The sequence below is a fragment of the Larus michahellis genome, chromosome 3 (assembly GCF_964199755.1).
Source record: "Larus michahellis chromosome 3, bLarMic1.1, whole genome shotgun sequence".
Classification (NCBI taxonomy): Eukaryota; Metazoa; Chordata; class Aves; order Charadriiformes; family Laridae; genus Larus; species Larus michahellis.
In genome coordinates, this window is record NC_133898.1 from 119,267,156 (window position 1) to 119,281,443 (window position 14,288).

Below are 14,288 nucleotides of genomic sequence, written 5' to 3' on the forward strand. Positions count from 1 at the left end.
CTGCTCTCAGTTCCCATGTAACAGACAAGTGTATTTCAGCGTGCAGACACTGCACGAAGGGAGCACAGAAGGGAGGAAGGAAATACCTCCTTCAACAGGCCTGGTAGATCATGAAGTGCACAGCTGTAGATGTAGATATAGTCTCAAATTCTTTCTCATGATATTTATTCTGATGTGGATTCTCAAAAAATAGATATGCAAATACATTCTTAGCAAGTATGAAAGCGAGAGGGGAAAATGCAACGTCTGAAAAGGTATTCTGCAATTAAATTGATGTCTGTAAAACAGGAGGTCATGCTAAAAAAAAAAAAAAAAAAATCTCATTACCAGTAAGCCACCTGCTGAGATAGTGACTCCTCTCAGAGACTACTGTGTCTTTTAATACTGAATTCTCTACTCTGGAGCAAAGAAGGGAGAGAAAAAAAGGAGAGGAAGATCTTCAGTTTCATTAGATTTTGAATTCCTCTCTGGAGATGCCTATCTATCTCCCTGGACAAGATCAGAGGCTTAGGGCATCACTTGTCTTCTTTCAAAGGCATAAGCAGAACGTTTAGGATTCAAAGCCTAAAGGAGACCCGTGTAAGCCACGGCAGACTGTAGGAGCATGTACCTACATTTTTCTGCTATTCATTCATATGCTAAGAGTTATTATATTTATGCTGTTCATTGTGATGTTAAAATAAAAAAAATACAACGAATAGAAAACTTTGGGTCAGATTCTGACTGTTTAAATTGATGTACTTCCATTATGAACAATCTGTTCTTTAGGTTCAAAAACCATTTAAAGCTGCTAAATGGCAACGATTAGTTTCATTTGCAAAATCCAAAGAACTGAATAGCAAGAAAATGAAAAATCCTACATTTATTTATATGATAAACAAGTGCGGTGCCTCTAATTCGCCACAGTCTGAAATACAGTATTATCATTTACATAGATTAAGAAAGGATGTTAAGTGGCTGAAAATGCCAGCGGTCTGAACTGGCAAACTTTTACAGCCAGCTTACAAAAGGCTTCAGGTGTAGGACAGCACAGCGTAAGCCATGTCATAACAGCACAACTGCTGATAATGTCATTATTACCTTCTTAATGATAACCCTGTGCATGGTTTAACGGGCAACATTTATTAAATCGTTGATTTAAGGCAAAATACAGCTTCTTCGCGGGCACTTTGGACGAAGCAGTAATACTACAAACAGGGAGGTTTTATATTATATCTTTACTTTTCAAATGGGATTTTTTCTTGCATTGTTACAGTGATGTAGTACATGAAAAAATAAGACAAAGCTTTCTATAATAATACCTCAGAGTGCTTCTTTTTCTGAATGAGCATCATGTTTCAAATGCATTTGAAAACATGGTCTAAGTAACCTGAACTTATGCAAGAATTATCTAAATGTAGACGAGGAAAGTCGTGCATGAAAACACACCACAGAGCATCTTCTGCTTAATCTACACTTTTTGATAGTAGACGGGAATTCTGCCACTGAAATCAAAGAACAAAAAAAACACATATGAAAAGTTCTATTTACAGAATCACAGAATGGTTTGGGTTGGAAGGCACCTTTGGAGATCACCTAGTCCAACACCCCAGCTAAAGCAGATTCACCCAGAGCAGGCTGGACAGGAACATATACAGGCAGGTTTTGAGTATCACATAAGAAGGAGACTCCACACCCCCTCTGGGCAGCCTGTTCCAGTGCTCTGGCACCCTCAAAGAAGTTTTTCCTCACGTTGAGCTGGAATTTCTTGTGTTACAGCTTGTGTCCATTGTCCCTTGTCCTGTCTCTGTGCACCACTGAAAAGAGTCTGGCCCCATCCTCTTGACACCCGCCCTTTAGATATTGATAAGCATTGATAAGATCCCCTCTCAGCCTTCTCTTCTCCAGGCTAAACAGACCCAGGTCTCTCAGCCTTTCTTCATAAGAGAGGTGCTCCAGCCCCTTGATCATCTATGATTCTATGATTCTCTACGTGCCAGCCACCCAGTAGACAATCCTAAAGTAGCTTTCAACCACATGACTAAGATATTGTTACCTGGGTAGCTGTGAAAAAATGAAACAGCAGCAAAACCCAACTAAAACACCAAGTAAATACCTGGTCTGAGAGCCAACACAGAGCTCTGCACTCCCATAGCTACACTGATGCCACTTAGAAGAGTTACCAAGATAAGATGAAGTCATGCAGTAACAGCAATATGGACACAATCAAAATAGGTCACACAGAATTAATGTTGCGCTGTGATGGCAAAAGACAAACTTATAAATAAAAAACTGAACAAGAAACAGAGAATATGAGGGAACAATGTGGTTAAAACTTACCAAGCAGATGCCACAGCACTCTAACTTTCATTATGCTAAAGATGATTATTAATGATCTGGCAGGCCGAGCAAGCAATGAGGTAGCAAAATATGAAGATGACAGGAAATAATTTAAATTAATCAGAACAAATAAAACAGGAACTTCAGAGATACTCAGTGAAGTGAATCACCTCCTCACTGTTTGTTGGTGCTCAGGCTTGAATCAACCTAAATTTTTAGCATTTTCCAGCTCCGTTTTTGCACATATAGAAAATCAAAATGTCATCTGAGGAAGAGGAATGCTTTGGGAAATTCCAAAAATGCATAAAATCATAAAACTACTATCTTACGGCCAAAAAAGTAAACCTGGGTGTAAAATCAGTGATTTTTCCTTGTCACACAGGTAACTAATAAATTCAATTGTCTATATTAACAGTGAAAATACTGCATCTTCATGTGCATTTGTACAATACCTCGTGCATCATTTGGAGTTATAATTGAATTTTTGGGAAATTTCAACAATAAACTAAAAACTATTACCATCTATCATACAATCTTTATGTTTTCATTTTTTTCTGAAATAATGAGTAGTAAGATAAAAATGGGCATGGCTTGGTTTAGATACTCTTTTTTATATGTCATTATTCTGCCCTCCTTTCACCTCCTTGCTGTATCCATCTGCTTTCTCTAGTGTTACGCTTAGGACTTGCAAAATATTCTTAATTTATGTATTGTAAACAGTCAGCAACAGAACTTGCCATGCATGAAAGTAAACATTTATGTATGTCTTTGCTGAGAAGGGGCCTACCAATTAGTCATATGCTGTGCAATGTCTAGTGAAAGAGTCCTGATCTTTACTCCTACCAGAACAGCAAGTACTACGGCCGCTCTACTCTGCTTTAGTGAGAACCATGTGGAGTCCTGCATCCAGCTCTGGAGCCCTCACACAAGAAAGATACGGACCTGTTGGAATGGGTCCAGACGAGGGCCGTGAAGACGACGGAACACCTCTGCTATGAGGACAGGCTGAGGGAGTTGGAGTTGTTCAGTCTGGAGAAGAGAAGGCTCTGGGGAGACTTTATAGCAGCCTTACAGTACTTAAAGGGGGCTTATAACAAAGATGAGGACAGACTTCTTAGCAGGGCCTCTTGCAATAGGACAAGGGCTAGTGGCTTTGAACTAGAAGAGGGTAGATTTAGACTATACAGAAGGAAGACTTTTATACAAGGGTGGTGAAACGCTACAACAGAGTACCCAGAGAGATAGCAGATGCGTGATCCCTGGAAACATTCAAGGTCAGGTTGGATGGGGCTCTCAGCAATCTGATCTAGATGAAGATGTCCCTGCTCATTGCAAGGGAGCTGGACTAGACAACCTATAAAGGTCCCTTCCAATCCAAACTATTCTATGATTCTACTACAATGACAGTTACAACAGAAAGAGAAGGGCAAGATCAATTGGATTTTGTATTGAAGGGCAAGATCAGTTGGATTTTACATCAAAGGGATGAACAATGTTATGCAAATTAAAATATCTAACATTAACTTCCACACAAGATGCTTGTGGAAAAGAACTGCCAATGAAAGCGTGGCTTGCAATCCAAGATGATGGCTCCACACATGCATGATGGCTACAGGTGGCTCCATGGATGGGACGCAAGTGCCACCCACCCAAGAGCAGCCTGCACTGTTGGATAAAAACGCCACCAACTGAATCATAGAATAATCTAGGTAGGAAGGGACCTTCAAGATCATCAAGTCCAGCCGTTAACCTAACACTGACAAATCCACCACTAAACAATGTCCTTCAGCACCATGTCTATCCATCTTTTAAATACCTTCAGGGATGGTGATCAAACCACTTCCACGGGCAGCCTGTTCCAATGCTTGATAACCCTTTTCGTGAAGAAATTTTCCCTAACATATGATCTAAACTTCCCCCGGCACAACTTGAGGCCATTTCCTCTTGTCCTATCGCCTGTTACTTAGGAGAAGAGACCGACCCCCAGCTCTCTGCAACCTCCTTTCAGGTAGTTGCAGAGAGCAATAAGGTCTCCCTTCAGTCTCCATTTCTCCAGGCTCAACAACCCCAGTTCCCTCAGCTGCTCCTCATAAGGCTTTTCTCCAGACCCCTCACCAGCTTAGTTGCCCTTCTCTGGACAGACTCCAGCACCTCAGTGTCTTTTTTGTGACGAGGGGCCCAAAACTGGACACAGCACTTGAGATGGGGCCTCACCAGTGCTGAGTACAGGAGGACAATCACCTCCCTAGTCCTACTCACCACACTGTTCCTGGTACAGGCCAGGATGTTGTTGGCCTTCTTGGCCACCTGGGCACACTGCTGGCTCATATTCAGCCAGGTGTTGACCAACACCCCCAGGTCCTTTTCCACCAGGCAGCTCTCCAGACACACCTCCCCAGGCCTGGAGCGCTGCATGGGGTTGTTGTGACCCAAGTGCAGGACCCGGCACTTGGCCTCGTTGAACCTCATACCATTGTCCTTGGCCCATTGATCCAGCCTGTCCAGATCACTCTGTAGAGCCTTTCTGCCCTCAAGCAGATGAACGCTCCCACTCACCTTGATGTCGTCTGCAAACTTACTCTGAGGGTGCACTCAATCCCCTCGCCCAGGTCACTGATAAAGACACTAAACAGAGCCAGCCCCAACACCGTGCAGCCCACAGGGCAGGCTCACGTCCCCGCACACGCACGATGGCTACGGTCGACGCCGGGCACGGGGTGCGGCGGGGCAGGCCGCGGGGCCGTGCCGCCGTTTTGCTCCGAGTCACCGGCAGCGACTCCGAGGCCACCCCGCCGAGGCGGCAGCTGCCCGCGACCCCCGGGCAGGGAGCTCCTGCGGGTTCCGTGTTCCCCGGGGCTCCCCCTCGTCCCTCCATCCCTCCCTTTCGCTGTTCCCCATCACCCCCGCCACTGCCGCCGCCACGTCTCGACCCGCCGCGCCCGCGCTCCCCCTCCCTCACGCCCCCGGCGGCCGCGCGCATGCTCGCGCGTGCGCGGGGGCGGGGGGGGACGCGGGGCGGCGGTCTGCAGTGCGGGGCGGGCGGCGCGCGGGGCGGAGCGGGGGCGCGCGCGGCGGCGGCGGCGCGGAGTGAGCTGCGGCGCGAGCGGGCGGGCGCGCAGTGAGGCGCCGTCCCTGAGGCGCCGTCCCTCCGGCCGCAGCACCCCCCCTCCCCCCACGGCGGGACCCCTTCGCCTTCCTCCACACCGCGGACAGCTCTCAGCACCCAGCTGTAAGTGCGCACCGGCGGCGGGAAACCGGGGCGGGGGGGACGACGAAGGGGGCTGCGGGGTCGGCACCGGGCGAAGTGCCGGCGGGGGAGCTGCCCGTCCCGGCGGCGCGGTCGGGAGGGACGAGGCTGCCTCGGGGTTGCCCCGCGCGGGGCTTTTCCACCCGGGAAGGCGGCGGCGGCGGGGATGGAGGCGCGGTGCGGTCACCGGGAGGGGATCGTCCTCGCCGGTAAAGTTGCTGTTCGCCGTTCGTCTCGGCCGCTCCGTGCGCGGGAGTTGCTGTTTCCCGGGCGAGAGGGAGGGAAATCCTGTCGGCAGCGGCTGGGCCGTGGGGTGCTGCGGGACGGGAGAGCGGAGCCCACGGCTATCGGGGTACAAGCACCCGCCGCCTCAGGAGCGGCCGTTTGAGCCCCTCGCTTCGGAATTTGCGCTTGGAAACGTGACAGTGAAAGTGGAAGTCTTTGGGCGTTCTGCTTCGTTTGGAAAGAGAGAGCGAAAAGGACATTATTTTTTTTCCCAGGAGGGGAAAACAAAACAACCCCCCCCACACCACCACCACCACCAAAAATAAGAGCGTGTGAAACCCAAGAGCGGGAGCAGTCCCCGCAAGGTCATCACACCCACGGGGAAGGCAGAAGCGCTCCCGATCCTCGCGATCGCCTTAGTGATATTCTTACTGCCTGTAAGAGATTTTTTTTTTAATTTATTTTTTACTTTGGTGTTTTATTTCATTTGCCATGTGAGGACCGCCTGGGAAGTGGGTGCGCTCGCCCCTTCCCGCGCGGTCGGTGCGGTTGCCGGGCTCCCGCTATTTAGTGGGGCATCATTTGGGGTGAAAATGGAGGGGGGGGAGATAAGAGGAGCTGAGGTGACATCCAAGCCGGTTTCTTTCCCCCCCCGCCCCCGCGAAGGCGTGAGGAGGAGGAGGAAGAGGAGGGAAAGGAGACGGACGACGGGAGGGAGAATTTCGTTTACAGAGATCAAAAAAACAAAAGAAGGAGCAGGCTGAGACAGATCGTGAGCAGCCGCCGGGGAAAGCGAGGCGTTTTGCGCGGAGAGGAGTTGCGGGGGCGTGCGCGGCCGCGGATGGATGGATGGATGGATGGATGGATGGATGGAGCGTGGAGGAGGAGGGGGGGTGGGGCAGCCTGGCCGGCGCAACTTTGCGCGCAAACACCGCTTGAAAATGAGTTTTCCGTCCCCGAGTGGGCGGACATGCCTGCAGGTGATCCGGGGGTGCTTCTTTTCCGTCCTCTTCCCAAATTTCTCCCCACGTCCTCCCGGGAAGGACCGGATCCCCGTAGTATGCTGGGCATGGAGTTGCGGCAGGGGACGGTTTCCCACCGCACCGGGGTACCGCACCGGGACACGGGGGCTCTCCCCACGACCACCCCGCATGGGGGAGTGGGATGCGGGAAAGGGAAGGCAGCACCGGGGGGGGGCGGGGGGGGGCATTCCAGCAGCCTCCCGCACGCCGTGGGTCCCCCCCAGCCCACCCTCTGCCCCCCCCTCCCACAGCGCTGCCTTCCCTCCTGCGCATCCCACCCCCCCGAGCAGCTGGAGTCCCTCATTGCCATTTGCGGGGTTGCCGGTGCCAGGCTTGCCCCCCCTCCCGCCTCCTCCTCCCGGGGGTGTCCCCAGCTCCCCCCGCCCCCCCCGCCCCGGAGTCTCCTGCTCTCCCCACTGGGGAACGCCACCCTCCCCCCGAGCCGGGCGGTCCCTTCCCTGCATGAAGTCACCTGCAAGGTGTCTTGTGTCCGTCCCCCCCCCCCCCCCCCCCCCGCCTCCTTCTGCATCCTGTCCCCAAACTCATTCCTTAGCTGGGGTGTCGTCCCCATCCTCCCGGTACTCCCCTTCCTTGGCTTGGCTTCTCCGGCCCCCGACGTGAGGAGAAACGGGCGGAGATTGGGGGCGGGAATGGAATGATCTTATACAACTGCAGACAGCGCCCCCGCCCCTGAGGAGCCCGTTCAGGGGCTTTTCGGAGGCGGGATGGGGCTCTCCGCCTTCCCAGGACGAGGAGGGGGAGCCCGAGCCCGGCCGTGCGGAGCCCTCGGGGCAGTCGGAGCCCCCGCATCCGCCTTTGAGGGGGGGGAAGAACCGCGCTCCCAAATCCCGCACCGCCCGAAAGAGCTCCGCAAATCCAGGGGAGGGGGGTGGCGGTTCCCTGCACCGCCAAGCTTTTCGGCTGACAAAGAAACTGTGCAGGTAACGGGGTAATTAAAATTGAGATGCGGTTACTTGCACGCCAGAGCCTCGGCCAATTAGCAAAAGGCCAAATGTACGAATAAATTCCATGTTCTTGTACAGATGTTAATGTAACAGATGTGTTTAAGAGATACAGGTACTTCTCCCAACAATTCTCCCAGCAAAGTATTTTTAGCAATATCTTGTAGCGAGTGTTACTGTGGATAGGTGTTCTCTTCCTTCGTATATTAAAAAGTTCAGCTTTCAAAGGTACCACCACCTCTTTATGAAGAAGATGCACATATTTACTAACCGTAATATGATAAAGAACAGAATCCTCACCTTCAGAGAAGAATAAGTATGTGAAGAAGCTCAGTCTTCGTAAAATACATATTCACTGTCCCTTTCAGAATACATGCCTAGTGGTAGTTTGTTTCTATGACACATTTCCAGACTCATTAGTTTTCACTAGTACCCTTTTACTTGACAGAATGCCTTTTTTTTTTTTTTTTTTTTTTTTTTTTTTAAAGAACGCAGTTCATTTAAGAACATCAGTTTACTTGAAAGGTCTTCCAGTACAGTGTTAGAACAGCACTATCCATTTCAGATTTGTGGACTCTGCTCAATTTTAATTAAAACTTTAATTACATTTTGCTTCTTCATTCAAACAAAGCATAAAGTAGCCTGGGCTAATGCTGCTGTCAAGGAAAAATAAAGAAACATGTTCTTAATTTTCATTGTGTATTATTCCTGCCTTTTAATTAAGGACTGAATCCTTACCCCATTGGGCTGAAAAGGAATTTAGCCACAAACTTTCCTGACATAAAACTGCAATATTTAATCAGTTTTCTAGGTTGCCCAATCTTCTTGCCCCATACGCATGCGCACCCATATATAGAATTACACCACTGATTTTCCACTGATTTTTTCGTGCCTCGTGTTCCGGAACATCCAGCCATTGACAGCACATCAGCCATGTCGTCGAGCGGCGTCTGCTTCAGACTGTCACAGCATTACGTAATGTCACCACCGCAGAACAAACGCTGGAGATGTCCCCGCTGCTCTCAGTCCCTTTTTACAGCTCCCTGTGTGCACTCCCCTGGCGTAATATACCAGAAGAGTCATAGCTGATACCACACTATGGTACCAGCCAGAAGAAAAATTCTGCTCTGGCTGGAATGGTAAGGCAAAGTCTAACTGGGATGCGATGGGATGGACAGGGCAGAGCCGAGCAGAGCAGAAGGCTGCCGGTTCAGCTTGCTGAAATAAGGCTGTCTGTGTAGGACGGGAGCAATGCAGTGAAGCTAGCTTTGGTGCTATTTGGAAAAGGCGCCGCACATGTTCCACGGTGAGAGATCCTGCTGACTGCAGCATCTCCGTCAGCGCGCTGGGGATCCTGGCGTGCCTTCCAGCCCTTACCCTCTCCAGGGAATGGGGAACAGGATGCAATACTGCACTCCTGCAGCTCCCACTCTTCTCTTTTGAGTGCGTTAGGATGGTAGACCCCTCTTGACTTTTCTTTCTGTCCGTACTCTCCATATAGGTAACAGGCAGGATCTAAATCTATGAATATGTATTCCTTTTCACAAACACATGAATATGATGAACTTTGTTGCAAAAGCTTCCAAAATTGTTTACTTTTCAAGCTGTGGTTCTGGTTCTGTTTTTCAGTTTTCAAATTTTAATTTTATGTCTGGCTGTACTGTGAATTCGTGTGGTTTTTATATCATATCTGTGCCTCACCCTCATACTTTAGTTATTCAGTTCTGTAAATTTTTGCAGATTCGTGTGGATTTCCAGAAGCTTACGTCACTTGGGCAAATAATCCCTCTAATTTTTAATTATACAGCAATGTAAACTAGTTGAAATTAGAGTTAGCGAATTCAAAATATGATAGGAGAATTTGTTTTTATAGTACTTAGAATTGAAACACATAGCACTTACCATGAGAAACTGTACTCCTTGCCTGTGATGTCAGTCATTTTCAGCACTGGTCTTCCCTTTGTTTTTAATGCATATTGTTTTGCCAGTGTAGATTTGGGCTAAATACCCTTTGTCATTAGAGAGGTCTAAAAAGAAGCTTGTTTCAGGGTGGTTTTGACTGCCAATAGGTTCTGCACTTTCCTTTAATTTTGTCTTACACCGGTAGAGAAGAGCGACCGTGACCGTGTGGTCTTCCTGCATTATTGCTCATGCCTAATTTTGACTCAGAACTCTCTGTAATGAACCTAGATCATTTCATCTCTCCCCGTTTTCTTGTGGGTCCACGTTACCTGCATTTGCATACCTTTTGCCGTTCTATACATCCGTTGCCTTTTTCTTTCTTCCTTTGGAGTATAATTTTGTTTCGTCTCTGATCTTTGTGTGCCTTAATTGCATCTTTGGATCTCTTTTCTCATTACCAATGATCTTCTTCACTGTTTATTTCCCGTAATCCCCAGGAAAGAGCATGACTTACTGCATGGCTTCTCTACGTGGCATCGCTGAAAGCGTTGCCTGATACAGGAATACAGCATGAGTAGGCTCACAGGCTGTGAGCATATGTAAGATGCGAGGATCCAGATGGGCTCCCATCACTGGGAGGCGCTTTCTTACCTCAGCTCCAACTCTTGTCTTCATTCATAGAAAGAGAGACTCTTAACTTTTGAATTTTATACTATTGCTCTGAGAGTAATGGTGATAATCCTTTTCAAAGACAATGAAACAGATGATAAAGAGGATACTTTACTTTTTCGTGGAATACAAAATCTCTGGGTAGCGCTTCAAATCTATATTGCTTTTTAAGTTGTGTTTTAAATTGCTAAGTGTATATATATGCATTTTTTCAATTTGTGTTTTAAACTGTATGTGGACACTATCCACAGGGTCTCTGCTTTCAGGAGCTTTTCCGCATTTAGATATGAATATTACCCAAAGGACAATAATACACATGTAGGAAATTAAGGCAGATTATTAAAGATGGTCTCAGAGATGAAAGTTGTAAAAAAGTAAGTAGTTTCAAGGAGGCAGTTGAGGAGAAGGAAAAGATAGAAATCACTTGATACTCAATTTCACTGATGTGTTTATGAGAATATCAAGCTGGTTTTCTTTGTGATTATTCCCCCGAGGAGGGTAAGGAACAGAATATGTTTTGTAAAATACCTTGTAAAACCACAGTTAATTGAAATAAAGAGTGTTCATTGGGAGTGAGATGACAAATGCATCTTTTGTTGAGCTAAACATGATGTATTCTGAAACCGATATCAAGGACAAAGGAAGAAGTATTACAAATCTTATTGAAAATTTTTCTGCCCAGGATAAACCCCATTAAGTCACCTTTTCAATTCCAGATTACGGATTTAACAAAACATATTGTAGCTTCCCCAGTTTCAATGTTTTAAAAGAGCAAGAGTTTGATACATTCTTGAGTTTGTCAACAACTTAAGATTTTTGAAGTCACGAGAAGTGATAATTTGAGGTAATCAAGTGGCTCTTTTAAGATAATTTTAATAAAATAATTTCCTGCTAGGAAGATAAAAAATTTTAAATTCACTTTCTTTTTTATCACAAAGCCATTTGAGGAAGAATATCTACACAGTCAGCATGGCAAGAATCTAAATTGATGTCCAGAGAAAAACCAAGGTATAATGGTGATTTTGTAGCTTTTACGCTAATATATATGAGACACTAAACTTTTTGATTAAAATTACCTTTAATCACTTTTGACTTAAACCTGATTTATTTTTAAATAATTGATGATTTCAGAAAAGCATTATTATTTTTATGCAGTTCCACCGTATAGTTTACTAAATACCAGAACGACGCACTATACCTATTTCTTGTTCACTAACTTAGACCTTCTCAAAGTTCATTGATGAAAAAATGTAAGAACTGAGATCCAGGATGGTAAGACTTATAAATGTCCTATTAACTTGTGAGTTTTATTTTTTTCCTACTGAGTTTTTTTCATACCATAATTAGGCATAAGAAGATATTGGAATTTTGTTTAACTCCTGATGAGTTGAAGCAACCAGAATGATAACAGCAACCAATGGGATTACCTTGGTTGTTCAAACTTTGATGAAGAATACACTGTCAGCACTGTACAAGTCAAAATGTATACTGAGGAATAAAAGCTGTGACGGTAAATTACGGGGCTTTTAGGCTAATAAATTAAGGCTCTAAACCTTTTGATGAAAATTGCTTTAATTAGTTTTAACTTGTAGCTAAATAGGAAGTTGTGTTCTAGAGGTGAAAGCTTTCAGATTCATAAATGTTTAACTATACAAGGGATAATACTGAGAATTTTAGCCAAGTGTCTATCAGAATCCATAACATTTGATTCAGCGATACCTCTACCCAGTCTCCTGTTCACGAACCGCATACGTGTTTTTTTGGGGGAAAAAAATAAGTCTTGATTTAAAGACCACAGACAATGTAAAATTTATCTCAGTTCTCCCTAAATTTTTCTAATAGTTAATTATCCTTAGTATTAAAACATAAACCTCGCGTCTTGGTTCTGGACTTCATTACCAGTTCTTGAGCCAATCGATCCCTAAAGCAGTTGAAAGAATATTAATCTCAAATACATCAGCTGTTGAGTCAGGTGTGTATAAAGTATCTATGATTTGGTTTTAGTATTTCACAAAGGCAGTATATTACTGGAAATTATTTTTTTTTATATAAAAGATTAGTGATCCAGTTATTAAAAAAGTTTTTACTCAGAAATAGATATTAAATCATTCACTGTAAGACGGAATTAAATGGCAGTGAGGAGAGCTGAGTATTATCCTTTTTGTGGAGAATATCTGTGTATTTAATTAGACCTTATTCTGAATGGAGTCCTCTAAAATTAGAACATCTTGTTTATAAAAGCTCTTAGAATACAGCATATTTCTGTGTGCTCTTATCTGCTATATTTAGAAATGCAAAGTAACTGAAGACTCAGAGAACGAAATCTGGGATATTAGTTAGTAGTTTGAATTAAAATGCTTTTGTTTTTTTAATAGAAATTGATATACATAGAAAAAAAAATCTGATTTTGAAAAGTTAGTGAAAAAGAACAAGGCCTTAGCACTGAAAATAAAATCGGCTTATGTAATGGATAACACCGCAAAAATTTATCTATTAAAGTATTGCTGATATCCAGCCGATATCGCTATAGTCGATGTGCTTTCATTACAACAGAATATATACTGTACTTTTTAAAAGCAGTCATTTTTCATTTTAAACATATATTTTTTTCAAATGATACAAAGGAGTACCGACCTTCAGCAATAGTGTTGAAATACCTGTCTTGAATTGCATAACAGGCTTTCAGTTTGAAAGTATGAAAAGGAATTTTAGTTTGATATGTGAAACAGTGGATCATACTGACGATTTTTGCAAACCAGAGTGATTTATTCAAAAGGACTGAATCTTCAGATCCCCTCTAACTAAGTTTGACTTGTATTTTTCATGTGGGTTTTTTTTGCATCTGACTTGGATATGTTAGTACTCTCGGATCTGATCACATCAACTACATTGTAAGGTCAAATGACGCTCTGCTATGTGCTCCAGTGGGCTTGGAATCTGGTCCTTGGCGTTCATGCCGAACGACAAAATTTAGAAGATTAGCATGCTTTTGGCCTTGAAATCAGAATGTTAGATATTTTACCTTATTAAAATTTTATATTATACATCCTTAAATGAGAAGAGTCAAAGAATCACAAACTGTTTTTCCCATATAAATACCTAAAACATGCCTGCCGCCTTCTGTCAATGAATTTCTGATGATACAACTGTATTACTGAAATGCCAGAGTGTTTAAGAGGAGTAGCTACTAAGGCTCCACTTTCCTTCTCAGGTATGGTAAGTAGATCACAAAGTAGCCTTTATTGTTCTTCATTAAAAAATTTGTTTACAAGTGCTGTCTTTTGCTGTGTAACATATTGGGCGAGTGTTTAGCTGTTAAGTTCAATGTTTTTTTTTTTAATTTATTTTAATTCTTGTCTAGGGAAATAGGAGGGTTGGAAGGGGTTACGATTCTTTGTGTTGTTTTCAAGTGCCTGCCGCAAAGAGGTGTGACTGAAACACAGATCAATAAGTAATATTAGTTTCTACACGGTTTAAGAAGTGAACATTATTCATCTGGGCTTCCCACTCTGTTATGTGAGAATGTAATCCTGAAGTGTCAGCAGGTACTAACCCTGCCTTGCATCTTATCTTACCCTTCAGCTTTTACTGATCCTTTTTTTCCTCCCTCTCTGGCTCTGCTTCCTCTCTTTGATTCTGCTCCAACAGGCTCCTGTTGCCTAAGAGTCTCCCTCTCCTTAAGAGTACCTGGCTGTGCATGTTTCACCATGGTGGATGCTTTCTTCATCTTGCAATTTAACTGTGGATTTCTGTTTGTTTTTTAAACTGTGGGCTTTATAAAGCAAGGATCTGGCCTTTGTATATGTTCTTGAAAGTGCAGCTGTATGTATATTTACAGTGCTATAAAGGTAAATATTTTTATTAAAATTTTAACAACACATAGGAGATGTTGTAAATACAACCTGTGCAGAAAGATAAGGTGCATGTTCAGGGATTTTGTGG

At 44.7% G+C, this 14,288-nt stretch overlaps 1 protein-coding gene across 4 annotated transcripts in view; it reads left to right on the forward strand.

Moving 5' to 3' along the window:
- The first annotated feature begins 5,328 nt into the window (after positions 1–5,328).
- Positions 5,329–14,288, forward strand: part of VSNL1 (visinin like 1) — a 91,055-nt gene continuing 82,095 nt past the window's right edge. Inside the window, exons 1-2 of one of the 4 annotated variants that reach the window (XM_074581906.1) lie at positions 5,347–5,548; positions 6,067–6,228. The gene's annotated coding sequence lies outside the window, so the exon portion shown is untranslated. Of the gene's footprint in view, positions 5,549–6,066; positions 6,229–14,288 lie in introns of those variants that run through there. The other 3 variants (XM_074581909.1, XM_074581908.1, XM_074581907.1) reach the window with 3 other exon arrangements.